The sequence below is a fragment of the Aedes albopictus genome, chromosome 1, assembly GCF_035046485.1.
Source record: "Aedes albopictus strain Foshan chromosome 1, AalbF5, whole genome shotgun sequence".
NCBI lineage: Eukaryota > Metazoa > Arthropoda > Insecta > Diptera > Culicidae > Aedes > Aedes albopictus.
The window spans coordinates 103,463,238-103,488,719 of record NC_085136.1 but is presented as its reverse complement, the minus strand read 5'-3'; the positions used below and the strand labels follow the sequence as shown (position 1 = coordinate 103,488,719).

At 43.5% G+C, this 25,482-nt stretch overlaps 1 protein-coding gene across 1 annotated transcript in view; it reads right to left on the bottom strand.

The window, feature by feature from the left end:
• Positions 1-25,482, bottom strand: part of LOC109409456 (protein-tyrosine sulfotransferase) — a 170,575-nt gene that overhangs the window by 121,757 nt on the left and 23,336 nt on the right. The gene's annotated exons all lie outside the window — the stretch shown is intronic.

The window sequence follows — 25,482 nt, the reverse complement described above, 5'->3', positions numbered from 1 at the left end:
ATGCTAATTCTTCACACAGCAGGCCTGAAGAGGATCCTCCCAGAATCCTGAAGAGGATTCTCCCAGAATCCTGAAGAGGATTCTCCCAGAATCCTGAAGAGGATTCTCCCAGAATCCTGAAGAGGATTCTCCCAGAATCCTGAAGAGGATTCTCCCAGAATCCTGAAGAGGATTCTCCCAGAATCCTGAAGAGGATTCTCCCAGAATCCTGGAGAGGATTCTCCCAGAATCCTGGAGGGGATTCTCCCAGAATCCTGGAGGGGATTCTCCCAGAATCCTGGAGAGGATTCTCCCAGAATCCTGGAGAGGATTCTCCCAGAATCCTGGAGAGGATTCTCCCAGAATCCTGGAGAGGATTCTCCCAGAATCCTGGAGAGGATTCTCCCAGAATCCTGGAGAGGATTCTCCCAGAATCCTGGAGAGGATTCTCCCAGAATCCTGGAGAGGATTCTCCCAGAATCCTGGAGAGGATTCTCCCAGAATCCTGGAGAGGATTCTCCCAGAATCCTGGAGAGGATTCTCCCAGAATCCTGGAGAGGATTCTCCCAGAATCCTGGAGAGGATTCTCCCAGAATCCTGGAGAGGATTCTCCCAGAATCCTGGAGAGGATTCTCCCAGAATCCTGGAGAGGATTCTCCCAGAATCCTGGAGAGGATTCTCCCAGAATCCTGGAGAGGATTCTCCCAGAATCCTGGAGAGGATTCTCCCAGAATCCTGGAGAGGATTCTCCCAGAATCCTGGAGAGGATTCTTCCAGAATCCAGGAGGGGATTCTCCCAGAATCCTGGAGAGGATTCTCCCAGAATCCTGGAGAGGATTCTCCCAGAATCCTGGAGAGGATTCTCCCAGAATCCTGGAGAGGATTCTCCCAGAATCCTGGAGAGGATTCTCCCAGAATCCTGGAGAGGATTCTCCCAGAATCCTGGAGAGGATTCTCCCAGAATCCTGGAGAGGATTCTCCCAGAATCCTGGAGAGGATTCTCCCAGAATCCTGGAGAGGATTCTCCCAGAATCCTGGAGAGGATTCTCCCAGAATCCTGGAGAGGATTCTCCCAGAATCCTGGAGAGGATTCTCCCAGAATCCTGGAGAGGATTCTCCCAGAATCCTGGAGAGGATTCTCCCAGAATCCTGGAGAGGATTCTCCCAGAATCCTGGAGAGGATTCTCCCAGAATCCTGGAGAGGATTCTCCCAGAATCCTGGAGAGGATTCTCCCAGAATCCAGGAGGGGATTCTCCCAGAATCCTGGAGGGGATTCTCCCAGAATCCTGGAGAGGATTCTCCCAGAATCCTGGAGAGGATTCTCCCAGAATCCTGGAGAGGATTCTCCCAGAATCCTGGAGAGGATTCTCCCAGAATCCTGGAGAGGATTCTCCCAGAATCCTGGAGAGGATTCTCCCAGAATCCTGAAGAGGATTCTCCCAGAATCCTGGAGAGGATTCTCCCAGAATCCTGGAGAGGATTCTCCCAGAATCCTGGAGAGGATTCTCCCAGAATCCTGGAGAGGATTCTTCCAGAATCCAGGAGGGGATTCTCCCAGAATCCTGGAGGGGATTCTCCCAGAATCCTGGAGGGGATTCTCCCAGAATCCTGGAGGGGATTCTCCCAGAATCCTGGAGGGGATTCTCCCAGAATCCTGGAGGGGATTCTCCCAGAACACTGGAGAGGATTCTCCCAGAATCCTGGAGAGGATTCTCCCAGAATCCTGGAGAGGATTCTCCCAGAATCCTGGAGAGGATTCTCCCAGAATCCTGGAGAGGATTCTCCCAGAATCCTGGAGAGGATTCTCCCAGAATCCTGGAGAGGATTCTCCCAGAATCCTGGAGAGGATTCTCCCAGAATCCTGGAGAGGATTCTCCCAGAATCCTGGAGAGGATTCTCCCAGAATCCTGGAGAGGATTCTCCCAGAATCCTGGAGAGGATTCTCCCAGAATCCTGGAGAGGATTCTCCCAGAATCCTGGAGAGGATTCTCCCAGAATCCTGGAGAGGATTCTCCCAGAATCCTGGAAAGGATTCTCCCAGAATCCTGGAAAGGATTCTCCCAGAATCCTGGAAAGGATTCTCCCAGAATCCTGGAAAGGATTCTCCCAGAATCCTGGAAAGGATTCTCCCAGAATCCTGGAGACGATTCTCCCAGAATCCTGGAGACGATTCTCCCAGAATCCTGAAGAGGATTCTCCCAGAATCCTGAAGAGGATTCTCCCAGAATCCTGAAGAGGATGCTCCCAGAATCCTGAAGAGGATTCTCCCAGAATCCTGAAGAGGATTCTCCCAGAATCCTGAAGAGGATTCTCCCAGAATCCTGAAGAGGATTCTCCCAGAATCCTGAAGAGGATTCTCCCAGAATCCTGAAGAGGATTCTCCCAGAATCCTGAAGAGGATTCTCCCAGAATCCTGAAGAGGATTCTCCCAGAATCCTGAAGAGGATTCTCCCAGAATCCTGAAGAGGATTCTCCCAGAATCCTGAAGAGGATTCTCCCAGAATCCTGAAGAGGATTCTCCCAGAATCCTGAAGAGGATTCTCCCAGAATCCTGAAGAGGATTCTCCCAGAATCCTGAAGAGGATTCTCCCAGAATCCTGAAGAGGATTCTCCCAGAATCCTGAAGAGGATTCTTCCAGAATCCTGAAGAGGATTCTTCCAGAATCCTGAAGAGGATTCTTCCAGAATCCTGAAGAGGATTCTTCCGGAATCCTGAAGAGGATTCTTCCAGAATCCTGAAGAGGATTCTTCCAGAATCCTGAAGAGGATTCTTCCAGAATCCTGAAGAGGATTCTCCCAGAATCCCGAAGAGGATTTTCCCAGAATCCTGAAGAGATTTTTTTTTAATTTCTTTGTATTTGTGAATTTTAACTTAATGCTAATTCTTCACACAGCAGGCCTGAAGAGGATCCTCCCAGAATCCTGAAGAGGATTCTCCCAGAATCCTGAAGAGGATTCTCCCAGAATCCTGAAGAGGATTCTCCCAGAATCCTGAAGAGGATTCTCCCAGAATCCTGGAGAGGATTCTCCCAGAATCCTGGAGGGGATTCTCCCAGAATCCTGGAGAGGATTCTCCCAGAATCCTGGAGAGGATTCTCCCAGAATATTTTACTTGGATATCCTCACGGGAGTACGCCGAAAGTTCCTCCTAGGATTTCACTTACAGGTTTTAGGGTTCCTTCTTAAATTTCTTTCATATTTCCTGCCGGGATTACTCCCAGATTTTTTTTTCCGGGAGGTCCTAGTTTTTCTCTGGATTTATTCCAAACTACCTCTCGAGTTTTTCCAATAGATCTTTGGGTTTTCGCAAGATTTTACAAGTAGTAAAGTTCAATACAAGGTATTTATGATTTATTTTTTATCGGTGTGAAATGTCCCTGAGTATTCCAGGGTTTTCCAGATTGTTTCCAGGTAGGAAACACCCTGTCTAATGATTCTGAAGTATTCCTCTCAAGATTCAGAGAGAATCTCTCTCAAAATTCCGAGTAAAAATCTCCTCAAGGTTCTAAGAGGATCCCTCTCGGGTTCAGGGAGATTCTCTTTCTGGATTCTAAGAGAATCCCTTAAAGGATTCTAAATAATTCATACCAAGATTCAGGGGGAATCCCTCTCAAGATTCTAGAAGAATTCCTCTCAAACTTCTGAGAGAAACCCCTTTCAAGTTTCAGGACGATTCGGATTGGATCGAACAAGACATCGTTATGCAGTACTCTACATAAAAATGCCTCTGACTGAGCCTCAATGAGGCCGATGATTTTGTCAAGGACTCATTCGGATGACTTTTTCGTAATTATTGAACACCAAGTTAGAGAACCACTGCTCAAAACCAAGACGACGCGACGATTCCAAGAGTAACAGCATAAATAGACCGTCGTCGTCGGTAGATATAGTGCACGGATTGTATATGGATGTGATTCAAGAAGAACCGACAGCGTCGCTACTTGTCGTTTGTATCTTGCATGCTGGTGCTGGGACTAGCTTCATCCTTAGCAATGTTTAGAGGGAATCACCGTCCTGCACCGGAACTATACACATACAGCACCATCACTCATCGCCGGAAGAGGAAGAACGACAACGACGACGACGACGATGATGATGATAACAACGACGACGGGTGAAGGGCGACGGATGCAGAGGGGAAATCTTTTGCTCAAGCTGCTGCCGAACCTACCTCTTTCTATAACTACACATATACCGAGAGATACCATGCAGCGCGTAGTCATAGCCGGCAGCCGACAGCCAGTTGCAGCTCACCGGTTGAACACTCCATCTCTATTGGAGTCAACCGGAATGAGAAGCCGGAATCCATGGTAGCAGCAAGCAGCATTTGTGCGAAATGGAGAAGCAGCGAAGTGTTGAGCCAGGGTGCTACATGTCACCGGGTGGGTTTTCCTGGAGGCGGCTGAGACGTGTATGAAAGATTTTCCTGTGGGATTTCAATCGCATCGTTAATTTCTCGGGCTGATTAATTTGAGTAAACAGGGAACGCAAACTGGGGTTACAATTGGCAGAACTAGAGAGTATCGTGGAGTCGTGCTGATTTGGGACAAACAAGTTTATGTTGGGTTTGCAGGAGATCTTGAGGAGATTTTGCATGAGATTTTTAACTCCATAAGGAAAATCAACTCCTGGAGGAATTCCCGAGGAACTAGACGTACGTCTATTTCAGACATACTGGCCCGAGGAACTCCAGGAGGAATTTCCAAGAAACTGATGGAAGAATTGCCAAGGAAATCCAGAAGGAATTCCCGAGGAACTTCCGTAGGAATTCCCGAGGAACTTCCACAGGAATTCCCGAGGAACTCCTAGAGGAATTACCCAGAAACTCCTGGAGAAACTCCTGAAGGGATTCCCGAGGAACTCTTGGAGGAATTCCCGAGGAACTCCTGAAGGGATTCCCGAGGAACTAGACGTACGTCTATTTCAGACATACTGGCCGTCTGGTATAGCCGGAAAAGGGCCATAAAATCATTGTCCCGAGGAACTCCTGGAGGAATTACCGAGGAACTCTTGGAGGGCTTCCCGAGGAACTCCCGAGGAACTCCCGAGGAACTCCTGGAGGAACTCCCGGAGGAATTTCCAAGAAACTGATGGAAGAATTCCCAAGGAAATCCAGAAGGAATTCCCGAGGAACTCCCGGAGGAATTCTCGAGGAACTTCCGCGGGAATTCCCGAGGAACTCCTAGAGGAATTACCCAGAAACCCCTGGAGAAACTCCTGAAGGGATTCCCGAGGAACTCTTGGAGGAATTCCCGAGGAACTCCTGGAAAGATTCCCGAGGAACTTGTGAAGGGATTCCCGAAGAACTCCCGCGGAACTCCTGGAAAGATTCCCGAGGAACTCCTGAAAGGATTCCCGAGAGACTCTCGCGGAACTCCTAGAAGAATTCCCGAGGAACTAGACGTACGTCTATTTCAGACATACTGGCCGTCTGGTATAGCCGGAAAAGGGCCATAAAATCATTGTCCCGAGAAACTCCTGGAGGAATTACCGAGGAACTCCTGGAGGGCTTCCCGAGGAACTCCTAGAGGAACTCCCGAGGAACTCCCGAGGAACTCCTGGAGGAACTCCCGGAGGAATTTCCAAGAAACTGATGGAAGAATTCCCAAGGAAATCCAGAAGGAATTCCCGAGGAACTCCCGGAGCAATTCCCGAGGAACTTCCGCAGGAATTCCCGAGGAACTCCTAGAGGAATTACCCACAAACCCCTGGAGAAATTTCTGAAGGGATTCCCGAGGAAATCTTGGAGGAATTCCCGAGGAACTTCTGGAAAGATTCCCGAGGAACTCCTGAAGGGATTCCCGAGGAACTCCTGAAGGGATTCCCGAGGAACTCCCGCGGAACGCCTGGAAAGATTCCCGAGGAACTCCTGAAGGGATTCCCGAGGAACTCCCGCGGAAATCCTGGAGGAATTCCCGGAGAAATTTCCAAGAAACTGATAGAGGATTTCTCGAGGAAATCCAGAAGGAATTCCCCTGGAACTCCCGGAGGAATTCCCGAAGAACTCCTAGAGGAAATCCTGGAGGAATTCCCGAGGAACCCCTGAAGAAATGCTCGAGAAACCCCTGGAGAAACTCCGGAGAAACTCCTGAAGGAATTCCCGAAGAACTCTTGGAGGAATCCCCGAGGAATTCTCGGAAGAATTCCCGAGGAACTCCCAGAGTAATTGCCGAAAAATTCCCGGAGGAATTTCCGAGGAACTTCTGAATGATTTAGCAGCATATATTTGATTTTATGATGGTTTTGAGAACCTATTCTAGTCTTCAGGACTTAAAAATATTACTTGCCCTCTTATTTTTTCAGCAAGACTATCCCTATTCCTTCTAGGTTCAACATGCTACCCGATTGATCATCCAGAGGAATCAGCAACCTTTTCGTGGAACCATTAATTTCTAGTAGAAAAAAAACTTCAGCATCACGTTACTTTTGATTTGTACGACGCAATGAGAAGATTCTATGTCTTTATTGAATAAAGAAACAAATCTTCATCGTAATCGATTGGTCTTACGTGAAGTTTTCTATAAAATAGAATATTCAATTCAGAATAATATCAGGTAATTAAATTTAAGATCAACTCATCTACCACGTCTGCATAAACGTTATTCAAGTGCACATCAATAGTTCAATATCCTCATCTTTCTCAAAGGATACCACTGCATACACCCGCCCGGGATTCAATCTGTGCCGAGGATAAAAGACTACCTATGATATCAGTTTTGCTTCCACTCAATCATCGCATCGCATAGAGAAAGAGAGAGGGGAAAAGATTACCTATTCTGAAGAAATCAAAACCCATTATATGTTATATCAAGCATGCATCATCGGAATGGGTTTTCTGTCTTCTGCTGTGCCTGGCCTGGTCTGGTAGTCTGGTAGTTGTCGGCGGCATGCATCCATTGTTTGTTCTGACTCCCACACTAGCTAGGTATCCTGGGCCAGACTCTGCTGCTTGCATACACGATAAGAACCAACAACGATGTGAGCGTAGTAGCAGCGTAGGTGGATGTGAAAATCTCTATGAATTCTAGCTGAGCTTGTTTGCCTGAAGCAGTAACAGCAGCAGCAGCAGCAGTAAAAGCAGCAAAATAAAGTACTCATACTACTGGGGTCCTTCCTTACTCGTTATGAAAGCTCTCTCTCTATCTCGGTCCTTATACCCGTACATAATGCAAGGTAATCCTTGGCGAAAAAAAATCACTCACAGGAATCAAGCTAAAACCATCTTACTCCAGTTCTTTGGGAGGGCAAAATCCCTGTTCACCTGATAGTGCGCTACAACTATGCACGCACGTGAAAACTTGTCCGCAAAGGTGCACTAGGGTGAGGTGTTTTTATAGGAATAAATTTCTGATTATTTGCCAATAAGTAGCAATTGAGTTTGCATGAAGCAATTTTGAGCATTACAAAAAAAAACTTAACGTCACCGTGTTCCAACCCGATTAGGAGACATCTGAAAATCTAAAAAAAAAATGCTAAAGAACATCTGTGAAAAACATACTTTCTATGAAATCCAGCTTCCTAATGAAATTTCTAGATATGCGGATAATCCAAAGATTGACTAAGTTTTCGGGATAGTTTTACTGGAATTATTCAAATGCTGTAGAAATATCTAGCTGAGCTCCTCTTCGGAGCCACCATTCAAATTTTGTCATAATTCAAAGTTTGAGCCCCATTTTTAAGCTTGCTCCTCAGGATTCTGGAAGAATCCTCCTCAGGATTCTGGAAGAATCCTCCTCAGAATTCTGGAAGAATCCTGCTCAGAATTCTGAGTGAATCCTGCTCAGGATTCTAAAAGAATCATGCTCAGGATTCTAAGAGAATCTTGCTCAGGATTCTGGAAGAATCCTGCTCAGGATTCTGGAAGAATCCTGCTCAGGATTCTGGAAGAATCCTCCCCAGGATTCTGGAAGAATCCTCCCCAGGATTCTGGAAGAATCCTTCCCAGGATTCTGGAAGAATCCTTCCCAGGATTCTGGAAGAATCCTTCCCAGGATTCTGGAAGAATCCTTCCCAGGATTCTGGAAGAATCCTTCCCAGGATTCTGGAAGAATCCTGCTCAGGATTCTGGAAGAATCCTCTCCATGATTCTGGAAGAATCCTCTCCAGGATTCTGGAAGAATCCTCCCCAGGATTCTGGAAGAATCCTCCCCAGGATTCTGGAAGAATCCTCCCCAGGATTCTGGAAGAATCCTCCCCAGGATTCTGGAAGAATCCTCCCCAGGATTCTGGAAGAATCCTCCCCAGGATTCTGGAAGAATCCTCCCCAGGATTCTGGAAGAATCCTCCCCAGGATTCTGGAAGAATCCTCCCCAGGATACTGGAAGAATCCTCCCCAGGATTCTGGAAGAATCCTCCCCAGGATTCTGGAAGAATCCTCCCCAGGATTCTGGAAGAATCCTCCCCAGGATTCTGGAAGAATCCTCCCCAGGATTCTGGAAGAATCCTCCTCAGGATTCTGGAAGAATCCTCCTCAGGATTCTGGAAGAATCCTCCCCAGGATTCTGGAAGAATCCTCCCCAGGATTCTGGAAGAATCCTCCCCAGGATTCTGGAAGAATCCTCCCCAGGATTCTGGAAGAATCCTCCCCAGGATTCTGGAAGAATCCTCCCCAGGATTCTGGAAGAATCCTCCCCAGGATTCTGGAAGAATCCTCCCCAGGATTCTGGAAGAATCCTCCCCAGGATTCTGGAAGAATCCTCCCCAGGATTCTGGAAGAATCCTCCCCAGGATTCTGGAAGAATCCTCCCCAGGATTCTGGAAGAATCCTCCCCAGGATTCTGGAAGAATCCTCCCCAGGATTCTGGAAGAATCCTCCCCAGGATTCTGGAAGAATCCTCCCCAGGATTCTGGAAGAATCCTCCCCAGGATTCTGGAAGAATCCTCCCCAGGATTCTGGAAGAATCCTCCCCAGGATTCTGGAAGAATCCTCCCCAGGATTCTGGAAGAATCCTCCCCAGGATTCTGGAAGAATCCTCCCCAGGATTCTGGAAGAATCCTCCCCAGGATTCTGGAAGAATCCTCCCCAGGATTCTGGAAGAATCCTCCCCAGGATTCTGGAAGAATCCTCCCCAGGATTCCTCTGGAGTAATCCTCTGGAGGAATCCTTCTCAGGATTCTGAGACAATCCTTCTCAGGATTCTGAGACAATCCTTCTCAGGATTCTGAGAGAATCCTGCTCAGGATTCTGAGAAAATCCTTCTCAGGATTCTGAGAGAATCCTTCTCAGGATTCTGAGAGAATCCTTCTCAGGATTCTGAGAGAATCCTTCTCAGGATTCTGAGAGAATCCTTCTCAGGATTCTGAGAAAATCCTTCTCAGGATTCTGAGAGAATCCTTCTCAGGATTCTGAGAGAATCCTGCTCAGGATTCTGAGAGAATCCTGCTCAGGATTCTGAGAGAATCCTGCTCAGGATTCTGAGAGAATCCTGCTCAGGATTCTGAGAGAATCCTGCTCAGGATTCTGAGAGAATCCTGCTCAGGATTCTGAGAGAATCCTGCTCAGGATTCTGAGAGAATCCTGCTCAGGATTCTGAGAGAATCCTGCTCAGGATTCTGAGAGAATCCTGCTCAGGATTCTGAGAGAATCCTGCTCAGGATTCTGAGAGAATCCTGCTCAGGATTCTGAGAGAATCCTGCTCAGGATTCTGAGAGAATCCTGCTCAGGATTCTGAGAGAATCCTGCTCAGGATTCTGAGAGAATCCTGCTCAGGATTCTGAGAGAATCCTGCTCAGGATTCTGAGAGAATCCTGCTCAGGATTCTGAGAGAATCCTGCTCAGGATTCTGAGAGAATCCTGCTCAGGATTCTGAGAGAATCCTGCTCAGGATTCTGAGAGAATCCTGCTCAGGATTCTGAGAGAATCCTGCTCAGGATTCTGAGAGAATCCTGCTCAGGATTCTGAGAGAATCCTGCTCAGGATTCTGAGAGAATCCTGCTCAGGATTCTGAGAGAATCCTGCTCAGGATTCTGAGAGAATCCTGCTCAGGATTCTGAGAGAATCCTGCTCAGGATTCTGAGAGAATCCTGCTCAGGATTCTGAGAGAATCCTGCTCAGGATCCCTCTCAGGATTCTGAGAGAATCCCTCTTAGGATACTGAGAAAATCCCTCTTAGGATTCTGAGAGAATCCCTCTCAGGATTCTGGAAGAACCTCCTAAGAATTCGGGGAGAATTCTTCTCCGGATTCTGAAGGAATCCTCCTCAGGGTTCTGGAGGAATCCTGAGAGGGATTCTGGAGGAATCCTTTTCAGGATTCTTAGAGAATCCCTCTCAAGATTCTGAAGAAATCTTTTTCAGGATTATGGAGGAATCCTTTTCAGGATTCTGTAAGAATCCCTCTCAGGATTCTGGAGGAATCCTTTTCAGGATTCTTAGAGAATCCTTTCTAGGATTCTGGACAAGAAGGACAAATCCTTCTGAGGATTCTGGAAATATTCTCCTCACAATTCTGGAAGAATTCTCATCAGGATTCTGGAAGAATTCTCCTCAGGATTTTGAGAGAATGCTCCTCTGTGCAACCGCCCCAACCTCGAGCGATTGTAAAAAAAATTAAAAAAAAAAAACTAGGGGTGGGTAATGTCTGAGACATAACCGCATTGTTGACGTAGGACAAAGGCTGGAATGAGGTTCCGACTTTTATATATTGAAATGGGCCCTTTAATTTGAAGTCTTAAATCAGCTGATTTTTCGTGTCATTGTTGTCCGACCTTCGTAAATAAATGCATAACGGATTTATCACATAACGTCGGTTTCCTGCAATAGGGGCACAACTCAAAATATGTCATTTTTGAGATTTTGATGGCAAATGATGAAAAACTATGTAAAATTTCATCTCACAAAGACCCGTTCCAAAATTCGATGAGAAACGCGAGATTTTGGGCATTTTCACCAATTTTCCGCAGTAAGGGCACAACTCAAAATCAGTCAATTTTTTCAATAGTCGTTGAAAAATAGTTGTCAAAAATTCATGAAACAGATAGTCCTTCAGCCCCTTTCAATGATACAACAATCAAAATTTGTTTACTTTTGTCAAGTGATGAGAGAAATAAGTGAATTTGCAGGAGGTGCTTCATGATTGCCAAATTTCAAACGCATATTCTGAAAATTCACATTTTTTGAGTTGTGCCCCTATTGCAGGAAACCGACGATAAAAGGCCTACACAATGTATGCTGGCAAAATTCAAATCGGCGGAGTGATGTGTTGATTAAAGTTGTTACCTATGTGATCCATTTCACTGAACGCATTCATAAGATGTTAATTAGTTAAACCTTCCGTAACTCGCGCGGTTGGCCATCAGGCAGCGTCCATTTATTACGTAACGCTAAAATCGACAATTTTCGACCCCCCCTCCCCCCTCCATAACGCTGTTTTGTATGAAAACCCGGAAATTTTTGTATGGGCCGTAACGCTCGACCATACTCCCCCCCTCCCCCAAGAGCGTTACGTAATTTGTGGACGGCGCCTCACTTGAGGGTTGAGTATTATTTTATTTTGAAGATAAATGTTCAACCGTTGTTTGAAAGAATTTTCGTCGAAAGGAAAGAATGATTATAATATTGAAAGGCGTTAAGCCATAGCTTCCCAAACATCATATTGCGATCGCAACAATCATTAAAATAACTAAAATTGCCGCTATGAAATTAACAGATGGAGCCACCGTAGCCATGTGTATTTGACACAACTCAATTGCTAGATTCAACAATACGTTGTATAGTTACGCGAACAACAATTAGAGGCCGGCTATGCTGTTGCTAAGTTTTCAGTCTGTCGCTTTTAATTATCCGATTCATAACTCTGGAGGAATAATTTTCACTGGTCCTGAAAAGAACCTTTCAAATAACAGGAGATTTCGGCAAGACAATTGAAAATTATCCGCACTGAATGCTGGAAGCCATCGAAAACTGCCATCGCTTACTGCCGTGGATGAGATTCCTGGTTCTTCTTCTTCTTCTTCTTGGCGTAACGTCCTCACTGGGACAAAGCCTGCTTCTCAGCTTAGTGTTCTATGAGCACTTCCAAAGTAATTAACTGAGAGCTTCCTCTGCCAATGACCATTTTGCATGTGCATATCGTGTGGCAGGCACGAAGATACTCTATGCCCAAGGAAGTCAAGGAAATTTCCTTTACGAAAAGATCCTGGACCGACCGGGAATCGAACCCGTTACCCTCAGCATGGTCGTGCTGAATACCCGTGCGTTTACCGCCTCGGCTATATGGGCCCTGTTCCATATAGCCTGAGATTCCTGGTTCCAGATTCTAGAGATTCCTGGTTCTATCAGCTAAATAGCCGAGAGTCATCGCAGGATTGGTGCGCAGCTGCGGAGGTGACATCCATTCCCTTTGACTGATTCAACGAAAATGACGGAAGAAAACAGAGGTCACTGCTTTTATTCCCCTTGATTAGTAGATTAGGCTCCTCCCATTTGGCTGGCTTTCCAGTTTATTTCGTTTGCATGACCCGCCCCGAAGGCTCCAGACGCATCAAGCAACTAACCAGCCGAGAAATGAGCAAACCACCAGCGGGAAACCAAACGATCAACTTTTAAGCGCAAACCGACATTCGGTTCTTCAGATTTGTGCTCTAGAAAATTCTAGGTGTGGCTTCGTCATATATTCACCTTCGAACATTTTTGAAAAATGTTTAAACTTAATTTTAATTAAACAATGTTTCACGCAAAATAGTTCGGATAGAATAATGCGTTGTTAAATTCCGGGTGGAACCATTAGGCCATTAGTGACCGGTTTCATCATTATTGCTGGGCCACCAAGTATTCAATCTTTCACTTCTCAATTGCACCACACTTTTCTCGTTCGATGGAATGAAATTAGCTGATTCACAAACTCTTAAGGAATAATTAACGGAGGTCCTGAACAAGACCGTTTGATTAATTGACGATTTTAGGAACGAAATGGCATGAATTCACCATGTCACGCAATGCGTGTTGGTTTTCTCCGTGCTGAATGATAAACGCCACCGAAAACTGGACCGCCGTGGATTACAATAATGACCAGTTTCACTATTGCTGGCAACGATGCTCTGTCTTTTGCTTTTTGGTTGCACTACATCTCGATCGATGTTGGAAATTATCCAATTAACTCTTGAGGAATCATTTTCGATGGTCCTGAAAAGAACCGGTTTGAATAATGGACGATTTAGATGCATTCAAAATGCCATGCAATGCGTGTTGGTTTTCGCTGCGGAGTGCGGAGAATGCTGGACGCCGTCGAAAATTGGCCCACCGCCGCTGCCATGGATGCGATTCCAAGTGCTATCATCAGCACGATATCCGAGAGTAGTCGCTGGGTTGTTGTGCTGCTGCCTTGCTGGAGGTGACATCCACCTCCAACCTCCTTGACTGATCCAACGAAAATGACGAAAGAAAACAGAGAACACTGCTTTTATACCCCTAGATTGGCAGATGAAGCTCCTCCCATTCGGCTGGCTTTTCAGTTAATTTCGTTTGCATGACCCGCCCCTTATGCTCCAGATGCATCAAACGATTAATCAACCGAGAAATGAGAAAATTTCCATTGAACGGATAATGTAACCAAAATATTAGATGATTTAGATCATTTTAATTTGGAAAATGTTAGAATTGAAACATTTTTCACGCAAAATGGTCCGGATATGATAATGCGTTGCCAAAGTCCGGGTGGAACAATTAGACGTCATAATTGTTGCTGGCTGAGTCACCAAGCATTCAAAATCATTCACTTTTCGGTTGTACTACACTTTTCCCGTTCGTTGGAATGGAATTATCCGATTCACAGCTCTTGAAAAATCATTTTCGATGGTCCTTAAATTAGGAGGAAAATTAAATGAATTCACTATGCCACTATGCGTGTTTGTTTTCTCCGCACTAAATGCTGAACGCCACCGAAAACTGGCCCGCCGCTTGCTGCCGTGCATGCGATTAATGACCGGCTTTGCTTTTGCTGAGAAACGCCGCTCTGTCCTTGCTTTGCACTAGGTTCACCTTTCTCGATCGAGGGTGGGAATTCATCCAATTAACTCTTGAGAAATCTTTTTCGATGGTCCTGAAAAGAACCGTTTGAATAATGGACGATTTTGATGAATTTACAATGCCACGCAATTCGTGTTGGTTTTCTCCGCGCTCAACGCTAGACGCAATCGAAAACTGGCCCGCCGTTTGCTGCCGTGAATGAGATTCCTGGTGCTATCAGTACAATAGCCAATTGTCGTCGCTGAGTCGATGTGCCGCTGCCCAGCTCGAGGTGTCACCTCGACGGTGGTCGAATGGAACTGACGATCAGCTCTCGCATGATCGCATTCCTTCCTGCATCGTAGTTGCCCCCACGATGCGCACCAATCAGAGAGCGTTGGTATACTGAACGAGAAAATTTGTCCGCTACCCATATTTATAGATTTCAGCGATTTCAATGTCTAACTTTAAAACAACTTTTCAACTATTTATCAATGATTTTTAGGTTCACCGAATATTACAAATTGAACGCGGGAGTTTCATCTCTCGGATAACGGGATTTGTTTATCATTTCGTTCAGTGGGAAAGGTACTGTGAGCGTTTAAAATCTTTCACTCAAACGTAACGCTCTTGGTTTCATAAATTTTGAAATGACACCGGGTATAGAAAACAGAGACGTAGTCCTACGTCAAAATGTACTTTTCGGATGTGATATTTTGTGGATAAGCTAAATGAATCCTTAAAATAGATTATTTATTAGTTCTTATACTTAGCTGCGTTTTCCATGTGCAGATTTTCAGGATTACTCTTCCTGTTTTTCTTCTTTGTTTTTCACAAAATAAAAACGAACTTCCTAGTCTTCACTATACACTTCAATATCACTTACTAAGAACTCCCTAAATAACTCAATTCCTTAATAACAACTCTTTAAAAAATTCTAAGCACTTCCTCGATCAAGGGTCCGGCAGCGGTTTTTATATCCTGAGATTTCAACCTACACATCAACTCTCATTACAATACATATGCACTACACTTTTCAATCATCCCCACTCTGGAATCAGAAAAGAATCCTGGAGTTCCTGAGCTGGAAAGAGATGTGTATATATCCTTCTTTCATTTGTGCTGTTTCCCCATATGATGTCTTTTTGAATCAAAGAGATTCATTTGACCAATCATATTCATCATATTTCCCCTTTTGGTTGATTACATGAACTCAAACGGTTCATTTGACCAATCGCATTCCAAAATTTTCCCCCCGAACTTGCATGCGTTTCAGCCCCGCGCCTAGAAAAAATCTTGAGCTCGGGATAAACTTTGATTTTTCATGGCGAGTTAAAAACAAATATTCAAATCTAATGAAACTTCGATTCTATTGGAACCCAACCCGTTTCTACACACCAAAAGTATATTTTTAAACCGATAGTTTTTTTCGTCCTTAAAAACTAAACATCATTCCATATCCCTTGTGTTCCCATAAAAATCGAACCCATCATTTTATAATTTGAAGGCAAACCATCCTCATGAAGTCCGACCCTAAAGGGGCCTTTTTCTATTTTTCAATCCGACCACGTCCGAAATAATTATCCATGACAAAAAAAAAGTTTTCGTTCAGCATCGGGATAATTCGGGTCCCTAAAAACAATGGTGGGGAGAGATCGAGTCAGCATCGGAATATTTATCCGTGACGAATGGAAGGGAGAGATCGGATCCACGATCGGTCTTGATCGGGATGCGGGTCCTACAGAATATCCCTAAAGAGTGGTGGGGAGAGTTCGGTTCAACTTCGGACTTTTTATCCGTGACGAATGAAAGAGAGAGATCGGTTCCATATTCGTTCAACTTCGGAATATTTATCCGTGATGAATGGAAGGAGAGGTCGGGTTCATATTCGTTCAACTTCGGAATATTTATCCGTGATGAATGGAAGGGAGAGATCGGGTTCATATTCGTTCAACTTCGGAATATTTATCCGTGATAAATGGAAGGGAGAGATCGGATCCACGATCGGTCTCGATCGGGATACGGGTCCCACAGAATATCCCTAAAGAGTGGTGGGGAGAGTTCGGTTCAACTTCGGACTTTTTATCTGTGACGAATGAAAGAGAGAGATCGGATCCATATTCGTTCAACTTCGGAATATTTATCCGTGATGAATGGAAGGGAGAGATCGGATTCATATTCGTTCAATTTCGGAATATTTATCCGTGATAAATGGAAGGAAGAGATCGGATCCACGATCGGTCTCGATCGGGATACGGGTCCCACAGAATATCCCTAAAGAGTGGTGGGGAGAGTTCGGTTCAACTTCGGACTTTTTATCCGTGACGAATGAAAGAGAGAGATCGGATCCATATTCGTTCAACTTCGGAATATTTATCCGTGATGAATGGAAGGGAGAGATCGGATCCACGATCGGTCTGGATCGGGATACTACGGATCCTACAAAATATCCCTAAAGGGTGGTGGGGAGAGATCGGTTCAACTTCGGAATTTTTTATCCGTGACGAATGAAAGAGAGAGATCGGATCCACGATTATTCTTGATCGGGATAATACGGATCCTACAAAATATCCCTAAAGAGTGGTGGGGAGAGATCGGTTCACATTCGGAAATATTTATTCGAAATATGGTGAGGGGGTATGATATTCCAAATTTGCACCCCTTTCCCATAAATAAAATTTTTACACACTATCAATATAAAGTGGTGGGGATAAGATCTAATTCGTGATAAAAATGAAGTTTTCCCAATTGATTGATTCGTACTCAAATGTATGAAGAAAATGTCTCGTACTCAAATTCGTTCGAGAACCCCTGTAGTACGAATACTCATAATCACAGTTGGATCGATTGTTCCTTACCCCAGGCTCTCGCCTTGAATAAGTGGCTGAATCTATGCCTTGTATGAATCATTGAATGGATTCCTATCTCCATCTATCGAAACATATGCCATGTTCCATAAGGGGTAATCTGTTCTAAATGGAAGAACAAAAAGAAAACCCAAGACGGACTGTCGCTTGCAACACGCATTGCGTTTTGATCGCGCGTCCGATCGATATTTCTCCAAACATAAACAACTCTCAGCTAAACGCCATACTATCGGTGGTTGTTCTAGAGGAAGAGTGTTTATAAATATTGTCGCATATGGTGTATGCAAAGTTTTCTCCCCTTGAACTTGAAAAATATTCAAAGTCAGGGCTATATGTGGCTTGTTATGCTCGCAGTGGCGAGTGGATCTAGGCCAAATCGATTCAATTCTAATTGATTGGTCCAAAGTAAATTTGGACACTCAAAAACACTCAACTACTGCTTTTAATCAAATATGCCAACTTGTAACAAACTGCCTTTTTACAATGGGCAGTTTGTTGCATCTGGATTCTGAGAGAATCCTGCTCAGGATTCTGAGAGAATCCTGCTCAGGATTCTGAGAGAATCCTGCTCAGGATTCTGAGAGAATCCTGCTCAGGATTCTGAGAGAATCCTGCTCAGGATTCTGAGAGAATCCTGCTCAGGATTCTGAGAGAATCCTGCTCAGGATTCTGAGAGAATCCTGCTCAGGATTCTGAGAGAATCCTGCTCAGGATTCCAAGAGAATCCTGCTCAGGATTCCGAGAGAATCCTGCTCAGGATTCCGAGAGAATCCTGCTCAGAATTCCGAGAGAATCTTGCTCAGGATTCCGAGAGAATCCTGCTCAGGATTCCGAGAGAATCCTGCTCAGGATTCCGAGAGAATCCTGCTCAGGATTCCGAGAGAATCCTGCTCAGGATTCCGAGAGAATCCTGCTCAGGATTCCGAGAGAATCCTGCTCAGGATTCCGAGAAAATCCTGCTCAGGATTCCGAGAGAATCCTGCTCAAGATTCCGAGAGAATCCTGCTCAGGATTCCGAGAGAATCCTGCTCAGGATTCCGAGAGAATCTTGCTCAGGATTCTGAAAGAACCCTGCTCAGAATTCGGAGAGAACCCTGCTTAGGATTCTGAGAGAATCCTGCTCAGGATTCTAAGGGAATCCTGCTCAGGATTCTAAGGGAATCCTGCTCAGGATTCTGAGGAAATCCTGCTCAGTATTCTGAGGGAATCCTGCTCAGGATTCTTAGAGAACCCTGCTCAGGATTCATAGAGGATTTTTGGTGAAACCTTTCTGTGATTCTGGGAGAATCTTCTCAAGATTCTTGTAGAATCATTATCAGGATTCTGGAAGAATGTTTTTCATAATTCTGCATCGTTGTTTTTCGAATTTAACTGAAAATTCATGTATCTATTTAGATATATTTTCCAGATTTAACGTGGACTTTATTCTCCGTGCCAGTATACCTTAAACTGTAAACCACGTTCCCCCGATTCCGGGGTCCCAAAAAGTGGAAAGCTTACTATGCGTGACATCGCCGACGCACCCGGGGAAAAATCATCCAAGTGAAACGCCGGAAGCCGGAGATCCGGAGGTAGTTGGGCGAAAGAGAGCGCGAGCGAGCGAGCGGTTTGCGATAATGTTGTATTCCGTTCCGTTTGGCATTTGTAGTCCGTTGCCTCGCCCCAGGCCACCGCTACCGGGTGCAGGCGGGAGGCACAGTGCGACCGGAGGATGGTCAAAAGTTTTTAAATTCGTTCATTGATATTTTTCTCAACTTTTCTAAACTCTGAATTTAATTGTTTAGTTTATCTGGAGTTGATTTTGATTTTTGACACCATGTTGAACGTGGAAAAAAATATAGACTAGCTAAATTTCAAGAAAATATTACTCCAACAAAACCTTTGTTTTTTTAGTAAATTAAAAAGACCTAAAAATCAGTTTGGATGATGAACAAATATAATTTGAAGTGTCCTCTTCTCAATACTACGAGAAAATGTTTTGAATGAGATCCCTCAAAAATTTGATTATTTTTCCAAGATAGTGAAAACTACTAGGGAAACGCTTGGAAATCATCGTTCAAAATCCAGCCACACAATAGAAAAGTCAACTTTCTCAATTAGGTAAAAAAAAGAAAAAAAACAGAAAAAAAGAAAATTTCAAAAATTTAAGGAAAATCGGAAAATTTCAACAGGTAAAAATAGTTATTTGTAACAGGATTGTGTTACATTCGTATTTTTGGCCATCTTTTGCGTGAAGTGCGACCACCGTTCGGGCGGTCGGGTAGTCGAAGAATCCTTCCCTTGTAATGAGTTGCGACAGGAATGAATCGGTAAGCTTGCTCATATTTTGCATAATGGCGCATAATTTACCGACTTTCATCTCCCTCCTCCGTTCTTTTTCGCTTAAACTACATAGCTAAGGGGAAAAGTATTAATGGCGTTCGAGGAATGGCGCGCAACTAGGATTACGGCACGAGCGAGATGATGTAGGCCTTGAGGAACAAGGGGCTGTTAGTTCATCCGTCGTCAATCGCTGGCTCGCAGCAACCGTAATCGGAGCAATTGGTGTGAATTCCATGAAGCGCGTTGCTTTACTTTGCTGCGTTGTTGTTGGAGCGCACCCGGGTGTCGTGTCAGGGCGACAAAGTGCCAGGATTGCTGGCTGAGTTTGATGGGATTTGTCAACTGGAAAGTTTTGCGATGCCTATCATTTTCTACTAGTTGAATCTAATTGGGTTGGAAGGGTTGAATAAATTAGTTTTGTTCAGTTTGTGTTATTCGTGTGTCAATGATATTCCAAGGAAAAGTGGAAAGCAGTTCTTCTGAAATCTTTTGAGCTTTTACTTTTTTTTCGAAGAAGCTCTCAGAGAAATTCCTAAAAGACCCCCTGGAGGAATTTCCGAAGGAACTTAGGAGATTTATTTCTGAAGGATCTGCTTTAGGCATCTCCGAAGAATTACAAGAGGAACTCATAAAACTCCTGCAGAAATTTTAAGAAAGATTCTTGTAAAAACTGCTGGAAGAATCACTTAAGGCAACTTCCATAAGAATCAAGGGAAATTTCCGAAGAGACTTCTAGAAAAAATCCAGCAGAAATTCCTTCTGAAATATCTGAAGTAACTCCTAGAGGAACTCCTGAAACTTCTTCTGTTACTTCTAGAAATTGTTGCTAAAAAACGGGAAGAATTTTTGGAGGAAATTCAAAAAAATCGACGAACACCCTCAGAAACTTGTAGTGAAATTTTAAAAGAGCTTCTTCAGAAACAACTAAAGTAACTCCTAGAAAAAAAAACTACAGGGACTCCTGTAAATACTTCGACCAGGATTTTTGGACTAAAATCTAGATAAACTTCTGAAGTTTTTTCTAGAGAAATTTCAGATTTCTATTAGGAATATCTGAATCGCTTCCTGCAATTTAAGATAGATTTTTGTAGAAACTACTAGAAGAATTCCTAAAGAAGCTTCTAGCGCAATTTCTAAAGGACCACTTTGAAAAATTCCTTAAGGGATTTCTAGAGAAATTCTAGCAAGATATTTAATGGGAATCTATGAAGCAATGGACAAGGCGTACACATTTTTAGTAATTCCTAGAGGACCAGAACCTCTTGTGGAAACTAATGTTAGAATTACTGGAGTAACTACTAGAGGAATTCTTGAAGGATTTCTTGAGGAAATTTTCTGTGGTACTTCTAGGAAAATTCCATAAGGATCTGCTAAAGGAATATTTTAAATGACTGCTGTAGAGCACCTGAAATATCTGCTGTATTTTTTGAGAAATTCTTGTAGACTTCTGAAAGAGTACCTGAAGCAACTCCTAGAGAGGCATTGAGACATTTCTGAAGGGACTCTCTATAGAAATTCCAGAACGATCTCTTTTAAGAATATCTAAACTCACTTTTAGAGGGACTCCTTCTGAGATTTTTTAGTAACTCCGGGAAGAGTTCTAGAAGAAACTTGTTGCGAAGTTCTTGAAGGACCACGTACATAAATTTCTGGAAAAACTTGTAGAGTTATAAATTGTAAAACATCTCTTTTAGGAATATCTGAAGGAACTCCTAAAGGAACTCCCGAAGCTCATGCTGCAAATTATTGAAAGATTTCTGTAAAAACTCTGGGAATAATTCTTGGAGAAGAGAAATACTGCGGAAATTCATAAAGGGACTGTTAGAGAAATTTCAGAACGATTACTTAAAAAAAACTCTGAAATTACTCCTGAAAGTACTGCTGTAATTCCTAGAGGAATTCTTGAAGAATCACATTGAGAAACTTTTGAAGAAACTCCTAGGGAAGTTCCAGAAGAAGTCTATATAGAAATTTCAGAAGTAGCTAAGAAAAACTGGTAAAACTTCTGCAGGAATTTCTAAGATTCTTTTAAAAACTCCTGAAAGTGTTCCTGAAGAAGCAACTCAATAGTCCATTTCAGAAATTCAGAGCTACTCCACAGGTTTTACCTTGAACTACTCCAGATGTGTCGTCTCCTAAAACTACTTCGGTTCTTTTTTTCTGGAGCTGCCTGAGGTGTTTCTCGTAGAGCTACTTCAGAGGTTCCTTCTGGAGTTCCTCCAGCGGTACATACTCCGGCATTTCTCTTGGAGCCAATTCAGTGTATTTTTTCTGGAATTACTCCAGAGGTTTCTCTTCAAGCTATTCCAAGGGTTTCTGCTAGAGCTTACTCCAGAGGTTCCTCAGCTATGCCAGGGTTTATGTTCTAAAGTTACTCCAGGGGTCTCTTCTGGAGATACCCCAGGTGTGTCTCTTCGAGCTATTCCAGAGGTTTTTTTCTGGAATTACTCCAGAAATTTTACCTACTCCAGGAGTTTCTAGAGCTTTATCAGGTGTTTCTTCTCGAGCTACTCCAGAGATTTCTGCTGGATCTATTCCAGAGGATAACCTGGAACAATTCCAGAGATGTCTACTAGTGCTACTTTAGGGAGATTTCCTGCAGCAACTCCAGGTGTTTCTTCTAGAGCTATTCCAGAGGTTTCTGCAGAAGCAACTCCAGAAGTTTCTCCGGTTTAAAGCGGAATTCCTAAAGTTACTCCGTTCATTCCTCCTTGAGCTACTCTAGGTTTACCGAGGTTTTACCTGGAACTATTCCAAGAATTCCTACTACAGCTATTTTAGGTGATTCTTCTCAAGTAACTCCAAGCTACTGCAGAGGTTTACCTGGAGCTACTCCAGAGGTTTCTTCTAGTGCTATTTCAGCGGTTTTTACTCTACAACTACTCTAGATGTTTCTCCTGGAGCTACTCAAGGGGTTTCATTTGGAACTACTCCAGAGGCGTCTCCTGGAGTACCTTCAGTGGTACCTCCTAAAGTTACCCCTGGCATTTCCCCTGGAGCTGTTCCAGGTTTTTTTTTCTGGAATTAATCCATGGGTTTCTTCTGGAGCTACTCCAGGTGTTTCTCTTCAAACTATTCTAGGGGTTTCTACTGGAGCCCCCCAGAGGTTTCTTCTGGAGCTCTTCCTTCTAAATTTACTCCAGTCTATTTCGGATTTTTCATTTCTGAAATCATTCAAGGGGTTTCTTCTTGACATACCCCAAGTGTATCTCCTCGCACTACTCCAGAGATTTGTACGCGGAACAACTCCAGGGATTCGATTCCCAGACGGCTTTCAAGTTTCCTTGACTTCTTTGGGCATAGAATATCTTCGTGTCAGCCTCATGATATGCAAAATGGTCGTTGGCAGAGGAAGCTCTCAGTTAATAACTCAAACTGGGGAAGTGCTCATAGAACACTGAACTGAGAAGCAGGCTTGGTCCCAATGAGGACGTTACGCCAAGAAGATAAAGAAGAAGATGTATTCCACGGGTTTCTCCTAGAGCTTGTTTAGATGTTTCTTCTCGAGCTGCTCCAAAGGTTTTTCCTGGAGCTACTCCAGAAGCTTCTAATGAAGTTCCTCAAGTGTTTCCTCCTAAATTATCTCCGTTCGTTTCTCCTGGAGCTACTCGATGTTTTTTTTCGAAACTACTCCAGGGGTTTCTTTTGGAACTGCTTCAAGTGTACTCTTTGAGTTAGTCCAATGGTTTCTCCGGGAGCTTTTCCAGATGTTTTACCTTGATACGATTATCTTTAATCCAGGTCTTTTTCCTGCTCGGCCCCAGACGGGAACCTGACAAAGCCCCAAGCGGCTGGTCTTTAGCCGATGGCTGCTTTCGGGGTGGGCACTCAAGGCCTCTTGTGGTGACCTGGATCTCAGGGTCGTTAAAATGGTGGTAGACTACTTCCCACCTTTATGGCACCAGGCGAAAAACAATTTGCAGATGGCGGAAAGAGATTACGTGGTTAAAAAAAGAACTTTAATTTACACTAATTCAAACATTTAATATAATTCAAAGAAATTCAATAATTTAGGTTTATTCACGGAGATTTATGGAGAAAGGAAAATTGAAAATGACACACCTTTTTGCTCGGGTACCGTACCAGCTCGGGGATGGTTAGACGCCAGGCTTTGACGTTCGCTGTTTCGCTCAATCACGGTTGGCTCACCAGCTTCCGAGACGTCCGCCAGGTTGTCGTCGGGACGCTCGATCGATGCTTTCTTCGCCGAATAGTAGTCTGCACTCACTCGGTCCGGTCGACTATCACCCACGTGGCACAGTCGTCAGAATCGAAAAATTCACTTCACTGACGAAAATCACGCTCGCACACGGAAACTTCTGGGTTGGTCGATCACTTGCGCGGACACTTGGCAATTCTGTTACAAAAAGAGACCTGAACCAAATCTCAGGCGGGTTTTGTTGCAGCTGATGTTCGTGGTTGAAATCAGCCTCCACATCAACGGGCAGTTTAACAACTAGATCAGCCGTTGAAAGATGGTCGTTTGGTGTCAGGGGGTATTGCATGGAGTGGAATGATTTTGAATTCAAAATATAATCGGGTTGTAAAGGACATCTGACACCAAGGGAAATGGAGCGGGAAAAGAAATAGGAATTTTATAACTAAATTATTCAATCCATTTTTATTTAATTCAATATTATATTTTAAATAACCACGAATTCATTTTCTATTTACAAAAAGAAACAACTATTTACAAAATATTTACAGTTTAATTATTTACAATATTGGAACCTAGATGACAGGTTACAACCTGGAATTACTCAAGGGGTTTTTCTTGGATCTACTTTAGGTGATTCTCCTAGAGCTACTCCACAGGTTTTTACTGAAACTTCTCCTGGAGCTAGTCCAGAGATTCCTCCAGTGATTTCTTTTGAAGTTACTCAAGACGTTTGTTGGTTCCTTTTAAAGACACTGAAGACGTTTCACCTAGAGCTTCAAGAGTTTCTTCAAGGATTTCTTCTGTGAACTTCCCAAAAAGTTGTTTTGATTGAAATAATCATGGCTTTTAATTGATCAAATTAAAGCGCTGAGATTCGAGCTAATAACTATATAAGGTCACAGAGCCATAACGCTACCAAATGCATCCTATTAGAAAACAAGCGATTACGGCACCGATTAATTCTGTATCTTTTTGTTTTCATACCTGCTAACGTCTGATAAAAAATACAAAAATAAGATACAAAACAAACAGCACTTCCTTCTTCTGTTTTGTAGCATGAAATGGTAAGTACGGGAATCAACCCTATTAGATACTTAAATCAAAATTTAAGCGATATCCGATAAGTTTTTAAAAAGTTATAGCCAATTTTGGGGAACTTCTGTTGGAGCTCCCTGGTAAATTCCTGGTAATTTTCAGGAAGCCTTCAAATTTTCTCTGGAAAAGTTGAAATATTCAAGGAAATCCTGGAGGAACTCCAGGCAAAATTCTCAGTACTCTGAAGCTTTCCTGTAAGAACTTGCAAAATGGTAATTCCTTAAGAAGATCCTGACTATGGCAATTAGATGATGCCTCGATTGGAACAAATCTTTATTTCTACCAGAACATCATTCTAAATTACGTTCTAGTAGTGTGCTATTTCACAATACGTGTTAATCTTGGTTTCAGAATTGCATTAAAACCTTAGATGGGGAAAATCGTTATCGGATTCATGACCAAAAAGTTATAAAATCATCTTACCTTTACCGCTTCATGATATCATTCATGACTACAAGTCGTGATATCATGACCTGTGCGGAAAGCGTTATGCGAAGTTTTTCTCGTTTTCAGATATTATATATAATGACGCTTAGCCATTATATCAAGGCATGAAACCATAACGCTGAGTCTTTAAATTATGACTCTGATTTCCGTAAACATGACTTCGAGTCATGGCGCTGCAAAACGTTACGCAATTCCAAGTGCGTGCTTCATGATGTCATAACCTAATTTTACCATTTTTTCCTCAACAATTATCTAATACGCAACGCTAAGGTTGCGTTACGATAAAATGAGTCATGGTATTATGACCTGTTTGATGGTGTTTTCATGATGTAATAAATGAATGTATTTTTCGAAATTCAAACTCATTTTGGTAATTTTTGGTAAGTTATTCTACGAAAGTGATTTCTAGCGTTGGACTAGTTCACCTCGGGACCAACGGTTACACTTCCCTTCCGCTGAAGGATATAGATCTAAAATTTTGTGAGTTTGTCAGGAGTGGGATTCGATCCTTGGTCCTCGGCGTGAAAGTCTCGTATTTTAACCATCTTACCAATTCCGCTCCACGTTAACACCTCATTCAAACAAATCATCATGATTTTGTTATGAGGAATGATACTTGTCCCTATCCCGGAAAATCTGTCTATTCATTGTATCGTATCAAAATGTTCA